This window comes from Sorex fumeus, unplaced genomic scaffold (genome assembly GCF_029834395.1).
Source record: "Sorex fumeus unplaced genomic scaffold, SorFum_2.1 ptg000009l, whole genome shotgun sequence".
Lineage (NCBI taxonomy): Eukaryota > Metazoa > Chordata > Mammalia > Eulipotyphla > Soricidae > Sorex > Sorex fumeus.
In genome coordinates this window covers 24,487,316-24,508,166 of record NW_026606066.1, presented here as the reverse complement: position 1 = coordinate 24,508,166, position 20,851 = coordinate 24,487,316, and the positions used below count along the sequence as shown (strand labels likewise).

Sequence of the window (20,851 nt, the reverse complement as noted above, 5' to 3'; positions counted from 1 at the left end):
CCTGAAGTACATTCTGCTAAATAAAACACACAAGTCACAGAAAGAATAATAATATGCAATTCCATTTATATGAAGTACCCAAAATGATCAAATCACAGTGTGAGAAAACAGAATAGTGGAGCTTTGGTGAGAGACGAGCTGCGAAGCTGTTAATTGGGTACAGAGCTTCCATTTTACAGGGTGAAAAAGAGTTCTGGAGACTGGTTGCTACATGTGAATATATTTCACATTGCCTATCTGTACACTTGAAAATGGCTAAAATGGTATGTTTTTTCTGTTGTGCCTTTTAGTACAATTGGAGTAAAAGCAAAAAGAAAATCGGACTGAAGTATTCATACATAACCTGACCCAAAGACCTTTGGAAACCAGAGATGCCAGGCATAAAAGGGCATGTGTGTGATTCCATTTATATGGAATGTCAGGGAGAGGCAACTGCACAGACAAGGAAAAGAGTTGGCAGTTGCTGCATCTCAAAAACGGGCATGAGGAGCAATGGCTGAGAGCATGGAGCTTTCCTTTGGAGGACTTAAAATGTTGCGGAATAAAATCAGGGTGGTGGCTGCACTGCCTTGTGTACAAAGTACACAGGTTGCACTGACCTGTAAACTTTAGAAGGGTGTGTTTTAAGATATGGGAATTAAGAGCTTTAACTCCCATACCTTAAAATTTCTTTTGGATTTTAGAATTTTGTTATTGTTGTGAAGCTGTCATGGATTCCTAAGCACATCAGTCACTGGGGACTTCTTTTTTTTTTTTTTTCTGTTTGGGTTACACCCGGCATTGCACAGGGGTTACTCCTGGCTCATGCACTCAGGAATTACTCCTGAAAATGCTCGGGGGACCATATGGGATGCTGGGAATCAAACCCGGGTCGGCTGCGTGCAAGGCAAACGCCCTATCCACTGTGTTAATACTCCAGCCCCCGACTGGGGCCTCTTTTTTCTTTTTATGTGGGAGTACTGCTACTGATTCAGCCACTGATTAAGCTGATTGAATTGTGCATGAACTCCACCTTACTTTTTTTTCCATTTTTTATAATTTTATTTATTGACTCACTGTGAGAGCAGTTACAAAGCTTTTGGGTTTAAGTCTCAGTCATACAATGAAACACCCATACCTTCACCAATGCCCATTTTCCACCACCAAAATCCCAGTATACTCCCATCCCACACCCTCCCCCTACCTGTGGGGATTTCCAAATTACTCTCTCTCTACTTTGATTACATTCAATATTTTGACACCAGACCCACCATTATTATTTGAGATTTTACCCCAACACTCAGATCTGCTGAAAAGTCAACAGTACACAATTTGTTTTCTATTGCTGGTTATGAATAACATATGATGTCAGGTGCCTGTAGTAGTGGCCGTGCGATTTTGAAATTCCGAAATTTTAACAATTAAATCTGGAGGGATTTCTTGCCAAAACCTGCTGGGTTCCGAGATTTGTTTCTGAGTCTCTGGGATCATGGCCATTAAGCAGCTTGACCAGGAGTCAGAGAGGCCATTCGTGGGCGGCAACTCGAGGTCTCATTAGGGTGGGGAGGAAAAGGCCGGCTCCACCCCCATCCTGTGTGGCCCTTCGTGTCTCGTCACTGAGGGCCCAAACCTGACTGTTCAATGCCCTCTGGAAGATGGCGGCCACTGGGCCGCCAGAGGGAGCAGGCTAAGGCATGAAATCTATTCCCACTTGGGGTGGCCCATCGCTGGTTACCTACTGCAGGCACTGGATGCATTTCTGCCAAAAGCCACTGGGTTCTAAGATTTGTTTCTGAGTCTCTGGGATGATGGCCATTAAGCAGCTTGATCAGGAGCCAGAGAGGCCATTCGTGGGTGGTGACTCGGGGTCTCGTTGGGATGGGGAGGAAAAGGCCGGCTCCACCCCATCCTGTGAGGCCCATGTGTCTCGTCACTGAGGGCCCAAACCTGACTGTTCAATGCCCTCTGGAAGATGGCGGCCACCAAGCCACCAAGGGGGAGCTGGCAGAGGGACAGCACCCTTTCCCCCCTGTGGTGGCCCAGGTTACGACAGTAACCTACTGCGGGGTCCAGACGCATTTCTGACAAAAGTGGCTGGGTTTCGAGATTTGTTTCTGAGTCTCTGGGATCATGGCTATTAAGCAGCTTGATGAGGAGCCAAAGAGGCCATTCGTGGGCGACGACTCGGGGTCTCATTGGGATGGGGAGGAAAGGGCCGGCTCCACTGCCATCCCATGAAGTGGGGCCTCTTTTAACCTCTCTGACATCAGCATCCTTCAAGGCTTGTTATCATGCTACCACACATATTTAGTTTTGTTCAGGAGGGGAGAGTTTGTCCCACACCTGACAGTGCTCAAGGGCTATTCCTAGCTCTGTGCTCAGAGCTCACTCCTGGTGGTGCTTTGGGGCCCATCTCTGGTTCCAGGAATCAAATTAGGGTCTGCAGCATGCCAGGCAAGCACTTTACCCCTATTATTATCACTCCAGTCACAGGCTACCACGCATGCAGCACTATTACAAGTATATATTTTGTGTGTTGATGTCACACAAACTAATGACCCCTTTGGAGAATACCACAGAACCTTATTATTTTTCTGAAAAACAAAATCACTTCAGCATTTATTATATTCTATCGGTATAAACTATGTCTCAATCAAATTGTTGATGAGAGGAAGTTTCTCTAATGAATCAATGTCTATGATAATACTTGCCTATGTACTAACAGTACAAACAACAAAATGTTTGTAGCCATAATGAGGAGAAGTTCATCATTTACTAATGATTGATAAGCAAACAAAACTGGACCTTGTAGAGTAACTACTGGCAGAACATGTTTATTTCAATTTGATCTCTAGGTGCTGCCTACGGGACTAACACTGGGCATTCGAGGCTATCCAAATTTAATTTAATTGAAACAAAACAATTCTAGCCCTCAATCACACTACTGCAATAGCTACATGTACAAAGGGAGGATAATCTCATCATTACATCAATAGAAAGTTCTATTGGAGAAGGCTGAAAAATCTAACTGCAAGTTTGCAGAAATATAGTAAATAGGAGTTGGAACATGATTCACAGAGTAAGAGGACTTAGTCACAAATCCAAGGTATGAAAAACTATAGGACAAATGACACAGTTCATTAAAAAAATTAAAAAATTTAATTTTAGGCACCGTAGTTTATAATAGTGTTAACGATAGAGTTTGATGCATATTATTCCAGGACGCCACTTTTATCTCCCCATAAGCTTCCTACTGAAGTTCAGTTCTCAGTTACTGTTGCCTTTGAGCATTTGTTATTTCCTGACTGTATTTTTTTATGTCCCAGGTGTTAGGGAGATCATTCTGCATCTGTCCTGTCCAGTTCTTTCAACTGATAAGGGGGGAAGAAGAAGAAGAGAAGAAAACCTATTGTTAAATAAAAACTTCAACCAAATACAAAGTATGAACCTCATCTAAATTTTTTTTGGATAAAACTAAAAAGCTATAAGGAGAAGACTGAGGAGATTTGGACACTGAGTGGATCCTCAATACTAAAATTATCTAATTTTTAGTGTTAGTAGTATAATGGTTATTCCCAATAAAAGGTGCCATCTGTTTTAGAGATAGTTTTTGAAATGCTTACATAAAGAATGGTTTGATAGGTGCATATAGCTTTATAATAATCCCATATGAACGTAGCATGAATTGGGGCATAAATGACATAAGATTAACCCTGTTCTGAGAACTCAAAATTGTAGATTCTGTTAAACTGTTGCCTCTAGTTTTTATATACTTGGACTTTTCTATTAAAAATGTTTTGTAAGGGGGTATGGTGCTGCCAGCAGGTCAATCTGTACCTGTGAGGTGAGTGCATCAGCGGCTTGATGGCAACGTCAGACTTTCAGATACCCCAAAATTTCTGCTGTGTCTTTGGCCAGACCCCAAAAACTTGGAGCAAAGTTTACCAAGAAAGTAAACGGCCAAAAGTTAGGTATGTGGGAGACACACCCACAAACCACCTCCAGCTCAGCTATATAATTGGAGGCATGGCCTCTCTGGTTCCTGATTGAACTGCTTAATGGCCATGGTCCCAGAGTCTCAGAAACGAATCTTGGAACCCAAAGGCTTTTGGCAGAAATGCGTCCTGTTCCTGCAGTAGGTTACTGGTGCTGGGCCACTCCAGTTGGGAATAGGTCTCGTTCCTTGACCTGTTCCCCCTGGCAGCCTGGTGACCACCATCCTCCAGAGGCCACTGGACAGTTAGGTTTGGGCCTACAGTGACGAGACACAAGGGGCCTCACCACATAGGGGTGGAGCCGACTCTTTCTCCCCATCCCAACGAGACCCCGAGTCGCCGCCTACAAATGGCCTCTCTGGCTCCTGATCAAGCTGATTAATAGCCATGATACCGGAGACTCAGAAACAAATCTTGAAACCCAGCGGCTTTGGGCAGAAATGCATCTGGACTGCGTAAAAGGTGGCCGCAGGTCAGAACTTATTGGAAAGCCAGATATGAGCCGGTGGTGATGGGTCAACTGCAGTCTCATGGGAAGGGGTGCAGTACTGGCTCGTCCTTCATGCCCTACTGAGGTCACGAGTTGCCCCCCACAAGCGGCTCTCTGGCACGGCCATGGCTCCAGAAGCAAAAGGTCCAGAACCCAGCAGCTTGCAGAAGAAAAGTGAATGGACCATGCATTAAACTACGGCGCCATGCCTCCCCAGGAGGGAAAGGGTGTTGCTCCCTTCAGCCTTTTACCCCCCTGGCAGCAAGGTGGATGCTGCCTCAGAACTTATAGGTAAGCCAGGTATGAGCCAGCAGTGATGGGGCAACTGCAGTCTCATGGGAAGGGGTGTGGTACCGGCACGTCCTTCACGCCCTACCAAGGTCAAGAGTTACCCACCACGAGTGGCTCTCTGGCACGGCCATAACACCAGACACACAGAAACCTATCTCATAATTATCTGGCTCTTTGCAGAAATCCAAAATCGTGGCCGCATGACATTATATGATTCTCATAATCAGCTATAGAAAACAAAGTATTTCACAATGCCTTTTCAGCAATTCTGATTGTTTGGGGGGAAATTCTAAACAATAATAGTGCATCTTTTGTCGAAATAATGAATGTAATCAATGTAGAGAAGAGTTAAGTAAAAATCATCTGCCTCACAGGCATGTGGAGAGGTGGGGGGGGGGTATACTGGGGTTCTTGGTGGTGAAAAATGAGTACTGGTGAAGGGAAAGGTGTTTGATCATTGTATGACCGAGACTTAAACCTGAAAGCTTAGTAACTTTTCCTACCATGATTCAATAAATAAATAAATATTAAAAAAAAATTAGGTGTAGTTCATGCCCAATTCAATCAGCTAATCAGTGGCTGAATAAATAGCAGTATTCCTACCAAAAAAAATGTTTTGTAAGGAGGTATAGTGCTGCCAGCAGGTCAATCTGTACCTGTGAGGTGAGTGTATCAGCAGCCTGATGGCACCTTCAGACTTCCAGATACCCCAAAAATGCTGCTGTGCCTTTGGCCAGACCCCAAAAACTTGGTGTAAAGTTTACCAAGAAAGTAAACGGCCAAAAGTTAGGTATGTGGGAAACACCCACAAACCACCTCTGGCTCAGCTATATTATTGGAGACATGGCCTCTCTGGTTCCTGATTGAACTGCTTAATGGTCATGATCCCAGAGACTCAGAAACGAATCTCGAAACCCAGCGGCTTTTGGCAGAAATGCGTCCGGTCCCTGCAGTAGGTTACCGTGCTGGGCCAACCCAGGTGGGAATACGTTTCATGCCTTGGCCTGTTCCCCCCGGCAGCTCAGAGTGGCCATCATCCTCCAGAGGCCACTGGACAGTCAGGTTTGGGCCCACAGTGATGAAACATGTTGGGCCTCATGGGATTGGGGGGGAGCCTGGCCTGTCCTCCCCACCCCAACGAGACCCTAAGTCATCGCCCACGAACGGCTTCTCTGGCTCCTGATCAAGCTGGTCAATGACCATGATCCCAGAGACTCAGGAGCAAATCTCAAAACCCAGTGGCTTTTGGCAGAAATCCCTCCAGATTTAAGTGTTAAAATTTCAGAATTTCAAAATCACATGACCCTACTGCAACCACGCGACATCATATGTTATTCATAACCAGCAATAGAACACAAATTGTCTACTGTTGCCTTTTCAGCAGATCTGAGTGTTGGGGTAAAATCTCAAATGATAATGGTGGGTCTGGTGTCAAAATATTGAATGTGATCAAAGTAGAGAGAGAGTAATGTGGAAATCACCTGACCCAGAGGTAGGAGGAGGGTGTGGGATGGGGGTATACTGGGGTTTTTGGTGGTGGAGAATGGGCACTGGTGAAGGTACGGGTGTTTCATCGTATGACTGAGACTTAGACCCGAAAGCTTGTAACTGCTCTCATGGTGATTCAATAAATAAAATTATAAAAAATGAAAAAAATGTTGTGTAAGTGGTTGGTTTATCCTTTTTGGTCCTAAATGTAGGTTTAGCAAACACCCTACCCGCTGTGCTATTGCTCCAGCTCCAGGTTTAAACTATATCTGTTACTTCTTCTTTTTTTTAATTCTTCACAGACTATTTGAAATCTAGAAATGGCATCATATTGTGCTGCTCGGTTCTCTGACTAGCTGTCTCACACTTAGACTCATCTCTGAACTTTCTTCCCCATCACTTTGCTGTAAGATCACTTTTAGAGGAGTCTAGAACTTACTTCAGCTCAGCATACATTATAAAATGATCATAGAACCCAAGGAACCAGGAAGATATTGCAAGAGGAATAAAATGCTGTGAGCATTCTTTTTTTTGGGGGGGGGTCACACCCTGTGATGCTCAGGGGTCACTCCTGGCTCTGCACTCAGGAATTACTCCTGGAGATGCTCAGGGGACCATATAGGATGCTGGGAATCGAACCCAGGTCGGCCGAGTGCAAGGCAAACGCCCTACCCTCTGTGCTATGGCTTGTGAGCATTCTTGACTTCAATAGCATACACTATCATGGGGAACAATCCATTTAATTTATTATAAGTAAATCACCATTATTAGTGTAATGTTTATTAAGGCCTGAAGAAGGAATTGGTGTTGAAGAAAATGTCTTTAGAGAAGGTAGACTTTATAGAAAGAGAAGGACAAATGTCAATGACCTTGTTTGCTTGTGGGATATAAAGAAACAAGTAAGGGAAGAGACAAAAAGAGCTCAAACTAACTCTAGGGTTCATACAGCAAAACTGAGAATGTCAATAGAAGAGGGAATAAAGAGAGCCAGTGGGCCAGGGGCAAGGGGGATCCAGTATATAGTGATGGAGGGATTGGGGGACAGGTATTAGAATGTGGCAATTTACTATTGAAGAGGACTCTTCAATAAGGAGCACTCTTGAAGCATATACAACGATGAAAACCAGTCATTGCAACCCCAATTATTTACAAAGTAAACTTGGCACACTATGTGGAGAATGGAAAGGGGGTCAAGTAGGGAGTGGTGGTGGGAGGGTAACTGGGGACATTGGTGATAGAGAATGTACACTGGAGAAAGGACAGGTGTTGGAACATTTTATGACTGAAACCCAATCATGAACAATGTTGTAACTATGTATCTCACTGTGATTCAATTTTTAAAAAAGTTTCAAAGAGACAGAAAAAAAAAAGACCAAAGATTTATTCAAAGTCAATTCTGTTGGCATCATAAGCAAACACTGATAATATTTTGATACCATCAAAATAATGATGACTCCACTCCAGTGCATGTCAGGCCATGTGTGATGCGCCCATACACACCTCATCTAAGGTCATTCCATTCTAGCTCTCATGACTCATATAATGGATATCTATCTTCCATATGATGACTTCAGAGGCTGGGAAAGCCATTATACAGTTTGCTTTAACACAGCTCTTCTTTGTTTATATGTGCATTTCTGCATGAGATGGGGTTTGGGGAGGTAGGGTAGATCTGTCAGAGGATGAGGATATTCCCAATATTTTGTTTCCTAATTATAGTGTGATTTCTTGTGAATAGATACATGAGCCCATAAGATTCCTTGTCTAACTCATTGACCTGTAAGTACTCAAAAATCAGGCAGTGAGTAGAGGAGAAGGGAATAGACACAAAGAGCAAGAAGTGGAACTAAATTCACGACTAAACCTCAATGAGAAGCCCCTAAGAAACATTCTCTACCCCCTCCCCCCACGCCTCTACAACTATTTGTTTGGATTTTCCAAAGACTCTTTGCACATTTACTTTTCAATAGTTGTTAAGATTTTTTTTCTGCTTTTTTGTTTGTTTGCTTTTTTGGTTTTGGGGTCACACCTGGCGATACTCAGGGGTCACTCCTGGCTCTGCACATTCCTGGCAGTGCTCAGGGTATCATATGCGATGCTGGGAATTGAACCGGGGTCGGGAACGTGCAAGGCAAATGCCCTACCCACTGTGCTGTCGCTCCAGCCTCAAGAATTTTTTTTTCTGACTTAGAATTGAAACTGTCCAAGGGTGCTTTTCTAACTCTATTGTCATCTCTGGTTTCAACTCAGTCTCTTGGGGGTAAGATCTTTATCAAATCCAGAATTCTCACAGTGATTCAATTTTTAAAAATACAGAGTTCTTCTTTCTCCTTCTTTCCTTTCTTTCTGCAGACATGTATATGGCCAGGAGCAAAGGGATGGGTATATATGTGTAGTCTTGGAATCAGGAAGGGGCTGTGGTGAAAGCAATGTTTACACTTCTGCGGAGACCATGTTCTTTCTCTCTACTCCATCATAGCCGATGACTCCAACCATGAGCTCTGGAATCAGCTTTGACACTGGTCCCACCTAGCATCTCTTCCTTTTTCAGTGGCCTAGGTGGTCCACCTTCACTTTCTGTCATGCTCAGAATTTAAGACCTTTGGTTGACTTCTTTGAACCAGGTAAGAGTTTACTGGATTTTGAGCCTTAATATAGTTGTAGGAATGTTAGAAATTGCCTAGACCTTTTCTGCAGCCACTGGAGAAAACTCAGAAGAGTTTTGTACACAGCATTTCTTCACAAGGCTTGTAATTTCCCCATACACAATCCTAGAGATTAGGCACAGCCCCTTCTGTCCATGAACAACACATTCCCCAGGTTAACTTCTTTTTTTCTTTTTGGGTCACACCCGGCAATGCACAGGGGTCGCTCCTGGCTCTGCACTCAGGAATTACCTCTGGCAGTGCTCAGGGGAGCATATGGGATGCTGGGAACCCAAACTTGGTCGGCTGCATGCAAGGCAAACGCCCTACCTGCTGTGCTATCGCTCCAGCCCCTCCCCAGGTTAACTTTTAATTTACAATCTGTCCTTCCCCACATTTGGTTTAACCATTGCTAAGGGAAATCCAAATCCTGGATGAGTTCTTTCAGGTTCTTCTGACCTGGATCTTGCTCGAAATGTTCACTTTTGTGATATAGGAAGCCTGCTTGGGTATATTTGTGCTTGCCTCACCTTTCTGGGTGGTTACATCATGCACTCAAGGCACTGAGGTTTTTCAGGGGACACAACCAGACTTGTCTCTCTCAACTAGTCTGGCTTCTGCATTGGGAAACTACTTCCAAGACTCCTTTGCTTCTTAGTTTTGAAGCATTCAAGTTGGAACTCAAAGTTAAACAATGATTTCTTTGTTCTTGCCTCAGACACTCTCTTCCTAAAGACAGTGAGCCTGGAACATTACCTACTCTCTGAAAGGGAGAGGGAGTGCAATGGTTACAAAAATGGTGAAGAGAAAACCTTCATTGGTATTGCAAAATGTTATCTGCTGTGTTACAAAACTTGAGTCTCAATGAAGCTGCATGCAACCTGTGCAATACAGCACCCAGAAATCCCCTTTAAAATGCTGTTATTTGGATTCCAGAGTAATTTACAGTATAGATTTCATCAATTGCCATGTGAGGCTTTCTGTCTATAGAAAGCTAGCCAAACCAAAATCTAATAAGTCCTTGACTCTTTTATAAACTTTTTTTTACATAGCCAATTTCCTCCATTTCACATGCAAAATAAGTGAAATTCAGTAATAAACTTACCCGCCTCATTTATACCTTTCTCTTCAATCCTCACCAAAACCTACTCTTAATGGGCATCAGCAGTTACATCTAGTAAAATAATCAAAACAACAGGTATACATTTTTCCTCCCTATTAAAAGGATTAAACCTTGAGGGAGAAACAAAAAGAGAAATAGGGAGGCGGGGGGCTGGGAAAGAGGGCAATAAGGGCATGGTAAAATGTTCATTTCAAAAAATCAATTGATGCTAGGATCACAAGGATGTCAAAAGAATGCATACAAATTCAGGACAGCGAGGATCCTGCAAACCAGAAACCAGCTGGAATGTTTATGGTGTGGGACTGGGATATGTTCTTAACCCAATAAATATTTAGCTAATATTATTCTTAATAAAGAGAAGAACAGGACACTCTAAAGCATACATTGATTTGGATTTACAAGATCCCTTTTATTCATTTGTCTTAAAGTTTTTAAAAATAGAATCACTGTGAGATACAGTTACAAAGTTGTTCCTGTTGGGTTTCACTCCAACAATATTTCAACATTTATTCCTTCACCAGTGTATATTTCCCACCACCAATGTCCCCAGTTTCCCTTCTGTCACCCCACACCCTCAGGCCTGCCTTTATGGTAGGCACTTTCTCTTTCTCTCTCTTTCTTCTCTTTCTCTCTTTCTGTCTCTTTCTATCTTTCTCTCTTCTTTCTCTCTCCTTTCTCTTTCTTTCTCTCTCTTTCTTTCTGCTTTCTCTCTCTTTTTCTCTTTCTCTTTCTCTCTTTCTCTCTCTCTTTCTCCCTCTCTCTTCTTTCTCTCTCTCTTTTTATTTGGGCATTGTGGTTTTGCAATACAAGTACTGAAAACTACCTTCAACATGCAGTTCTTTTCCATAGTGATCATTTCCAACTAGAAAGATCCTTTTGAAAAATGGAGGAGAGAGAGAGAGAGAGAGAGGTGAGGGAGGGAGGGAAAGAGGGAGGGAAGAAAAAGATGGTCTAAATAATATTTAAATGCTTGTGAACCATGGAAACCTATGAGAAATCACAGTGAAAAAGGACACAAACAGCATTCTCCTGGAGTCTTTGGACAATTCATTCCGTCAAGTGGATGTGTGGAGTGGAGACTGTGATCCTCTAAAGAAAGGTACAGGTGGGGTCCCTTTGTGCAAGGAAGTGTTTGTCTGCGAGAGAGTTCACGCCAAGTCTCTACTCTTGTCCCCTCTCTGGACTATTTGCTTGCTCGGGGGATAGAAGGACAGCTTGGCTTGTGAACTAGAAACTGTTATTCTTTGCCTGCATATCATGTTGACTTTTTTTTATTTTTTTGTAAGAAAAATCACAAGAGTATAGAAAAGTTTTTTGATGAATAGAACCCTTTATTTTTAGGAGGAAAATGGATGGAACCATTTGGGGCTGGGGGCCGCCTGTTGCTCTGGTGTGAGCACCTCCCACTGCTAGATTTTTTTATTCGGCCTCCTCTTGGGGCCAAGATTTACATGGGCGCGGTGGGAAGCTGCGGGATTTAGCATAAGTAAGAATAACTGCTTTTCCCCTGGAGAGAGGCAAAAAGGATAAGTGCACAAGGCACAGAGACAATATTACCGGGAGTTATATTGCTGTTCCGTTCTTTTATTCATTCTGAATCCTGGATTCTGTTGCAAATAATAAAAGCAAGAAGGCCAGTTGGCTTGGAGCCAAGATCTGGGATTAGCAGAAGAGACTATTTGGGGCTTAAAATATGCTTGTCAGTGATGGTCTGTATATTACAAAACACGGTCATTTGGATTACGTTTTTTTTTCTTTTCATAAATTGAGATAGTGCCAGGAAAGCACAAATGAATAACAATTGGAATTAGGGAAGAAGAGTTTTCCCCAGGGTGCTGGGCACCAGATCGTGTTTGTGACTCCTGTGACTATTGGCCACACTCTCTCTCTCTCCTCCTTTTCTGTGTTTGGGTACATCGTAATTATTCCTTAAATATCTGGCATCTTTTCTCTCAATTAATTAGAATTGTGAGCTACTCTCTGCTCTTAACACTCTAAAACCAAATGGTACCATTTCCCATCTTTTCACTCTCATCTCAAATACCTGCTCCTTCCTCCTTTTTTTTTCTATAAAATACATTTAAGTTGGTTGTAAGAAGTAATTTTCCATTCAAGCAAATCTGGATTGGAACCCCAGCTTCCCTGCAGGCTACATATCGTAGTGATCCTAGGGTAATTACTTAATTTTTTCACTTTAATTTTCCCATTGACAAAACAAGGAATAATTACAGTACATGTCTGCGGGGGGTTGTTGAAGATTGGTAAATCCATCCCTAGAGACCATTTTGCATTGTACCTTTGAAGTAACAAGAAAGTCTTTTAAAATAACATATGCGTTCAACTTATAAGTTAAAGAAAGACAAAGAAGATGTTTATGTTACAAATACTGGCTTTCTATTTCTGGTTATAAAAGAATTCAGGTCTGGAGAAATTGAAACTAAAAATTTTGAATAATAGAATAGAAATGAATAGCTATTTTCTTTTTTTTTTAATTTTATTGAATCACCATGAGATAGTTACAAGCTTTTATGTTTGGGTTACAATCACACAATGATCAAACACCCACCCATCCCTCCACCAGTGCACATTCCCCACCACCAATATTCCCTGTATACCCCCCTTTCCCACCCTCCCTCTGTCTCCATGGCAGATAATAATCCCCATAATCTCTCTCTACTTTTGGGCATTATGGTTTGCAATACAAACACTGAGAGGTTATCATGTTTGGTCCTTTATCCATTTTCTGCACACATCTCCCATCCCGACCGATCCCTCCAGCCATCTTTTTCTTAGTGATTCCTTCTCTATTCCAGCTGCCTTCTCCCCTTTGCTCAGGAGGCAGGCTTCCAGCTATGGAGTAATCTATCTGTCCCATTTATCTACTATTTAGGTGTCAGCCTCATGTTATGTTGTTTTATACTCCACAAATGAGTGAAGTCCTTCTATGTCGTCCCTCTCTTTCTGACTCATTTCACTTAGCATGATACTCTCCATGTCTATCCATTTATAAGCAAAGTTCATGACTTCTTCTCTCCTGACAGCTGCATAGTAGTGAATAGCTATTTTTAAGGCTTGTCTAGATTAGTGAAAAAAGAGAAAGAACCTTGCAGCACATAATTAGAAAACCACACTGTAGTGAGTTAAGTCTACCTGATGCTGGCGTCTGCACAGGGGTTTCTGAGTCAGCTAGGTGGTGCTATGCTGGGAAGTTTAGACTAAAACAGAAACTCACAGAAAGGAAAGATGGATAAGAAACTCATGCAAATCCTGGTTTCCAGAAATGTTATGGTAGCCATTACCAAGAGAGAGTTGAACTGGGATGTGGTGGTGGTGTGAAGGGCCTAGTGAGAAAGATGGTGATAGGACTATTATCTACAGCTATAATGAAAAATTTAAAAGGAGCAACCCGAGGGTTAAGAGGGACAAGAGGTCTTGCAAGGTGAGGCCATGAGTTCAATCCCCAGTGCTGCCCACACATGCCACCTGAGGTTTAAAACAGCTCCACTATTTGCCCCCGCCCCCGCCCCCCACACCACCACCAGAACCAAAACAAAATGTGTGATATGGGACGCAACACAGCTGGGGATGTGCAAGCACTTCAACAGAAAGAGAGCACTGTGGGTAGACTGTGTGAGTTAAACGGGGCTAAGAGAACGGGCTTCAGAGCCACAGTCAAGAGTGTGTGACCACAGGGCAGGGACCACACTGAAGGGAAGTGGAGAGTGAGGGGAGGAGAAAAATTTTAAAAGGAGTCAAACTTGGAGAATATCTAACCACAGTTTGTTTTCACGTGTGTTTGGGGTCAAAGTTTACACCATCTACGTTTGTTATCTATGTCCACCGGCCCCCATACATATAAGCCAACCGTTTCATTAGAAGGACCCTCAAATATTTGGTTAACAGGAAAAGAACACTGAACTGAATTTAAGGAAGGCAGAAAAAACAATATTAAGAGAAATAATTAAAGCATAGAAAATAGACAAAAAGCCAACAACAAAGTACATTTTTTTTTCTTTTGGGATATTACCTCACACAGTTGTCTGGCTTTTAAATAAAATTTCACCTCACTTTTTTGGGGTTGTTTTTGTTTGGTTTGGAGCCACACCCTGCAGTACTCAGGGCTCTCGGTTTTGCACTCAGGGATCACTTCTGGTAGGGATCAAGGGACCATATGGGAAGCTGGGGGTTGTACTGGGTTTTGGCCACATGAAAGTCAAGCACACTGCCTACTATTGTAACTCTCCAGTCCTGCAACTTCACCTCAAAGTATGTGTTACCACACCACCAAAATACCCATATCCCTCTACCACAGACTATTGAACTCCCTCTACCTTTAAATGCCCCACTCCTCTCCCCATCTTTTGAAAGAAGACTTTGTCCAGGAGTGTGACCAAGAAGGGGAAAACACGAAAAACAATAATAGCAATGAAAAGAGAGCATAATTCAGATGCCACACATATAAGCCAACCGTTTCAGTAGAAGGAAATTCTTTTTAAATTCTTAAAAACAATTTAAAAGACTATTTGAAATGACTTTGCTAATAAATTTTAAAGCATTCAAATAGTTAAAGTTAATTGGAAACATACAAATTCTAGACCAAATTTTAGCAATCTGGAAGGCTCTTAAACATTCCTGAGTCTCACTTCTGGAACGTCTGATTCACTCAGTCTCAGGTACGCTATGAAAGTTACCGTTTGTAACAAGTTCTCAGGGAATCACAATCCTAGAAAAGTAAGTTACCAAACACACTCCAGAAGAAATAGAAATTATTTTCTAACCCGGTGCTTTCCCCTTTTTTCACATGAGTGTGCACATGCACGTGCCCATGGGGACAACCCCCGCGCACACACACATACACAAATCCAATAATATATGACACATGGAGGTAAGCTGAGAAGACTGTCCTCAGCTAGAATGAGGTACTCCTGAACTTAACCCCCAGATGTATCTTGACTAGCTGTTCTTGGTAGTCCCAGTGGTTGTAGGATCCATATCATGGGCTCACCTATAATCGAATCTATGCAAATCAGTGTATGTGTCTTTTTACATACTATAAAAATTACCTGCTAGGAAGCTCTGGCCTTAGATTCATACTCAACTAGTAACTTGCAGTGGGAAAAATATTACCCCAAGTTTAATAGCTTAAGACAGCATGCATTTGTCATGTCACTTTTCTGTGGACCAAGAATCCAAATGTGGTTAATCTGGATCCTCTGGCTCTGGGCACTGAAGAGGTGGCTATAAAGGTGTTAGCAGGACTATTGGCAACTTCTGGGAAGAATCCACTTCTGGGCTCCCTCACTTGGTTGTGGCCAGGTGCCATTTTCCTCCAAGGATTGTAGACCTCGGTTCTCTGGTTGGGTTGGAGCTATCAGTTCCCTGTCACCAGGGCCTCTCTGGAAGTACAGCCTGCTCCAACAATGTGCTTCTCCAATAAAGCAAAGACGGAACAAGTACTTGGTGGAAGTCAGTGTTTTAAAACCTGAGCTCAGAGATGTTGACACATCACTTTTCCTGTTTTCTGTTAGAAGCAAGACATCAGGCACAGCACCCACTGCAGAGGGCTGGAGTGGGGTATTTGTGAGGGGAGGGATATTGGTGGTACACATAAATTAGCAGGTAGAGACCACTGGTGGCTCTCTTAGTCTGCCACCTCACCAGAAGAAATGCAGGTGGTAGAGTTCATGCATATGCTCAGCTTTGCTAGAGAATTTCACGTTACTGTCAAGTGGTGTATGAAATTTATCACTATTATAAGTTCTTATCAGCACATACTGTTGTCAGACCTTTATATTTCCCCCCCGCATCCGGGTACAAACAGAAAAGCATTTTATTTCTGTAGTTTCTAATGAGGTTGAGCACATTTCATGTGTTTATTTACCGCCGTCATTTATTATATGCAGTACTGTTTGCTTTTGTTCCTTTTTTAACTTGTAGATGAATTTCTTTAGAGTCTTGGGTGAAAAACTCTTTTGTGGGTGCTTCTTGGAGTCTGAGCTTCATGCCGGGATCCCACTGCAATTCCTGTTCCAGGGTAACCATGCACAACTGAAATGCAGTAATCCAAAATGCATGTCAGAGGAGATGCATCAGGACTCAGGCTCTGGAGTAATACAACATCGGAAAGGACATTGCGGCCCACATTAAAAAGGTGTTTGACAAGAGGTACAATCCCACCTAGCACTGCATGATGGGGAGAAACTTCGGTAGCTATGTGACACACAAAACCAAGCACTTCATCTATTATCTGGGTGATTCCTTTTTTTTTTTTAAATAATTTATTTATTTATTGAATCACTGTGGGAAAAGTTACAAAGCTTTCAGGTCTAGGTCTCGGTCATGCAAATATCAAACACATTTCCCTTTACCAATACTTATTTTTCACCACGAAGAACCCCAATAAACCCCCACTCCCCACCCCTCCCAATGCCTGTGAGGCAGATGAATTCTAGTTAACACTCTATCTACTTTGACTAGATTCATTGTTTCGATAAAAGATGCACCATTATTATTTAGAGTTTACCCCCCCCCCAAATCAGACATACTGAAAAAGCATTGTGAAATGATTTGCTTTCTACAGCTGGGTTCAAGAATTAAATGATGTCTTGAATCACGGCCGCACGGTTTTGGATTTCTGCTATTTTACTTATTAACCCTGGAAGTATTTCTACTGAGAGTCAGATAATTAAGAGATTGGTTTCTGTGCTCTGGAGTCATGGCCGTGCCCGAGAGCCGCTCCTGGGGGGCAACTGGTGACCTCGGTAGGGCGTGAAGGACGAGCCGGGAACGCCCCCCTTCCCATGAGGTTTTAGTCGCCCCATCACAACTGGCTAATACCTGGCTCTCCATAAAGCTCCCATGCGGCTGCCATCTTTCTTTCCAGAGGGGAGAAGGCGGAAGGGACCAACACCCTTTCCCCTCCAGGCAGACATGGTGGTGTGAATTAACGCATAGTCCATTCACTTTTCTGCTCCAAACTGCTGGGTTCTGCATTAAGTCCGTGTGCTTCTGGGGCCGTGGCCGTGCCGGAGAGCCACTCGTGGGGGGCAACTGGTGACCTCGGTAGGGTGTGAAGGACGAGCTGGGTGATTCTTACGTTTAAATCTGGTTAGAAGCTTGAAATGTGCTGCACCCAGAGATCCATCCAAAACAAGAACAGCAGCCTAAAGGCAAAGCAACCACAGACTGAAATCTTCAGCTCCCCAATCTTTGAACCTTTATTGTGTTGTTTTGTACAGGGCATTTTCTCCACACTGATTTGTTGTGGTTATAAAACAATTAGCAAATCAACTTACATTTGTACTTATTTTCTATTCCATATCTCTCTGCCCATATTTCTTCCTTCTTAAAATCTATTTCTTTCAAAAATTAACTCTCTGGGTAGAGAAGGGAGCACCAAATAAAGGGTGCTGGGAAGATCCTCCCAGGATGGGAGATGCATGCTGAAAGTAGTCTATAGACTGAACATGATTGCCACCCAATGTCTCTTCTGCAGACCACAGCACCCCAAAGGAGAGATAGAACAAAAGGGAGTGCCCTGCCACAGAGGCAGGGTGGGATGAAGTATGGGGGGGGGGGGGTGGGAGGGATACTGGGATTGATGGGGGTGGAGAATGGGCACTGGTGGTGGGATGGGTACTCGATCATTGTATAACTGAAACCCAAGAACAACAACTTGTAAGTCTACAACTGTACCTCATGGTGTTTCACTTATAAAACAACAAGAAAAAAGAAAAAAAAAGAAGGAAAGAAATGTAGCACATAAAGAAAAGTGAAAAGTGCACTCACATATATTAGGTAGGTGTTTCTGTCATTATTTGGATATAAGGAGAAAAATAACCCAAACAAACTAAAAACTAGACCCCATAGGGAAGTGTCCTTTGCCATGTAATTACATGGGTATTAAATGGCAAAGCTGTATTCTTCCAGCTCCACATTGAATGCACTTTCCAATAAACCACTTTTTCCTGAAAAAAAAAAATTAACTCTCTGGGATTGGAGCGACAGCACAGTAGGTAGGGCATTTTCCTTGCATGTAACCGACCCAGGTTCGAATCCCAGCATCCCACATGGTCCCCTGAGCACCACCAGGAGTAATTCCTGAGTGCAGAGCCAGGAGTAACCCCTGAGCATTGCCGGGTGTGACTCAAAAAGCAAAACAAACAAACAAACAAACAAAAACAATCAAAAATTAACTCTGTTGGAGAAGTGAAAAAAAGAAAGAATTTCTTTGTTACTGCTACATGTTCTTCTAATATTTTGCTTTAATTTATAGCACAGCGGTAGGGCGTTTGCCTTACAAGCGGCCAACATGGCTGACCCCAGTTCGATTCCTCCGCCCCTCTCGGAGAGCCCGGCAAGCTACCGAGAGCATCTTGCCCGCACGGCAGAGCCTGGCAAGCTCCCCGTGACTTATTCGATATGCCAGACACAGTAACAACAAAGTCTCCAATGGAGACGTTACTGGGCCCGCTCGAGCAAATCGACGATCAACGGGAGGGCTTTATCTTTATCTTAAAGTTTTGCTTTTAATTTATTGATCTTGAATTGATTTTCATGTAGTGTGAAGTAGGAGGGAGTTCATTTAAACCTCAAAATATGGTAATTAATAAGTACTTATTGAATAACCTGACTCTCCACTTCTCTTCTGCAACACCAGAGGTAAGCTTTCAACATATTTGTGAGTTTTCTGTTTTGGTCCATTGATCTCTATTTGTCTGAACTGAATGTCTGAACATGGTCTTAATTTTAAGAGCTTTATAACAAATTTTAGTTTCTTTCATAGGGTAAATGTTCTTCTCTTGTTCATTTGTTCTTCTCCAGTATTATTTTGGCTATTTTTGACCCTTTGCATTCTCATCTTCTGGAATCAGATAATCAAATTCCATAAACTGAATGCCATTAAATCCTTAGCTCATTTTAGGAAAATATTGTTTATGCTTCTTATAATGTACTATCATTTACTGAATGATCTTTTAGGATTCTATGATGAAGTTTTTTGTTTGCTTTTTGTTTTTGATGAAACAATATAGTTTTTAATTGAAACTTACTTAGGTAAAGGGGAGAAAAAAGAGAGGAAGTAATGTTCAAGAAAGAACATGAGTTTCTCCAGAGCTGAAAAAGCAAAGAGACATAGGGACAAATAAGCAAGACACGTGTTCAAGGAATAAAACAGGTGGACTTAAAGAGCAAGTCTTATGATGAAGTTTTATAATGTGCAAGGATGTGAACAACTTTTGTATATCTAGTCCATCAGTCTTTCTTTACATTGTGCTTTCTATATACTTGTTACAAAAAGTAGATTTGCAATGGTGTATTTTATTTGAGGAATGAATTATTATTATTTTTAATTAAATGTCCCAGGGCTGGAGTGATAGCACAGTGGTAGGGCGTTTGCCTTATAAGTGGTCAACATGTCTGACATGAGTTCGATTCCTCCGCCCCTCTCGGAGAGCCCGGCAAGCTACTAAGAGTATCTCGCCCGCACTGCAGAGTCTGGCAAGCTACCCATGACGTATTCAATATGCCAAACACAGTAACAACAAGTCTCTTGATGGAGACGTTACTGGGCCCGCTCGAGCAAATCAATGAACAACGGGAGGACTGTGACCATGAATTAAATGTCCCTAATACTAACATCAGCATTTTCTTTTCTTACTTTTTTTTTTATTCCCCTCTTGACTGCATCCAGGATCCAAAGAGGAGCTTTTTATAATCTCTTCCCTGGGTCTTATGGAGACTTACTTGCCCTTTCTGTGTTGGTCTATTACAGCACGGTATCAACCTCAAAAGGATTTAGTATTTGTTGTCCTCTTACTCTATTTCTTTATATCCCACATATGAGGGAAATCATTCCATGTCTGATCCTTTCCTCTGAATAATACTTTCCAGGTCAAAAGTGCCAAAAATAAAAATTTAAAAATAATAAGTAAAAGTGAGAATAGTTTCCACCCTCACCAAACACCAGCATTTTCTACCTGGTGTAGAAATGAAGTCCACTGCTGTATTCTGAATGGACTTTGGTTGCTTGGAATCTACATTCCTGAAGAGGGGCGGGCAGGTGGTAGGAAGCAGATTCAGGAGTGCTGGAGTTAAGTTGTTCTAGTAATAAGCATCCTTGTCCCTTAGCCCCTCTGTACCTTAGATAGATATTACTCAGGTCTTCCAATTTCTCTATAAGTATCCTTAATAGACTGTGTTCTATTTAGTCAAAGTTACCTTATAATGTGTTATTATTATGATTAGGAACATTGTGTTTTCTAAATATTTCTTGCTCAAGGACAGATTTTCAATTGTATTTTGTCCATTGATATTGTTTAATGCTATCTTCACTAAATTCTTTCATTAATTCTAATAGTTTTCTATAGAATATCTATTGTGTGTGTTTGTGGTGGGGACAGCGGTGGGTGGTCAGACTATGAAGTAGGAAAAATTGCCTGAAAGTCTAGCCTTAGTTTCTTCATCTATAAAATGGGATGGGAAAAGTAGCAGTTTCATAAGATGTCATGAAGATCAAATGCGTTAATCCAAGTTAAGCAATAGGACACTTAGCTTACTGTGCACAGGAAGTGCCTAATTACTATTAGCTGTTGTTCTTTCATGTCTTCTTTTCTGTTACTTAAGATCTTGTGTTCCTCTCCTGTACGTTCAACCTGATGCCTGAGGCTATTATCAGCGGGGTTTTTTGATCCTGTTTAGATCTTAGATTTGCTTTTAGACTCAGAGCAGTTTTGGATTCCTTCCATGAAATGCAAAACCACACAATTTTGCGTGTAATTTGAGAAAGTTCAAGTTCTCCTTAAAAATGTGCATGACCTTCCCCTGCCTCCAAAATCTTTAC

General features: G+C 42.2%; 1 non-coding gene across 1 annotated transcript; it reads right to left on the bottom strand.

The window, feature by feature from the left end:
• Positions 1-19,684: 19,684 nt before the first annotated feature.
• Positions 19,685-19,808, bottom strand: LOC130019840 (small nucleolar RNA SNORA26). The gene has a single exon (XR_008791908.1). It is a non-coding gene; the product is annotated as a small nucleolar RNA SNORA26 (small nucleolar RNA).
• Positions 19,809-20,851: the final 1,043 nt, after the last annotated feature.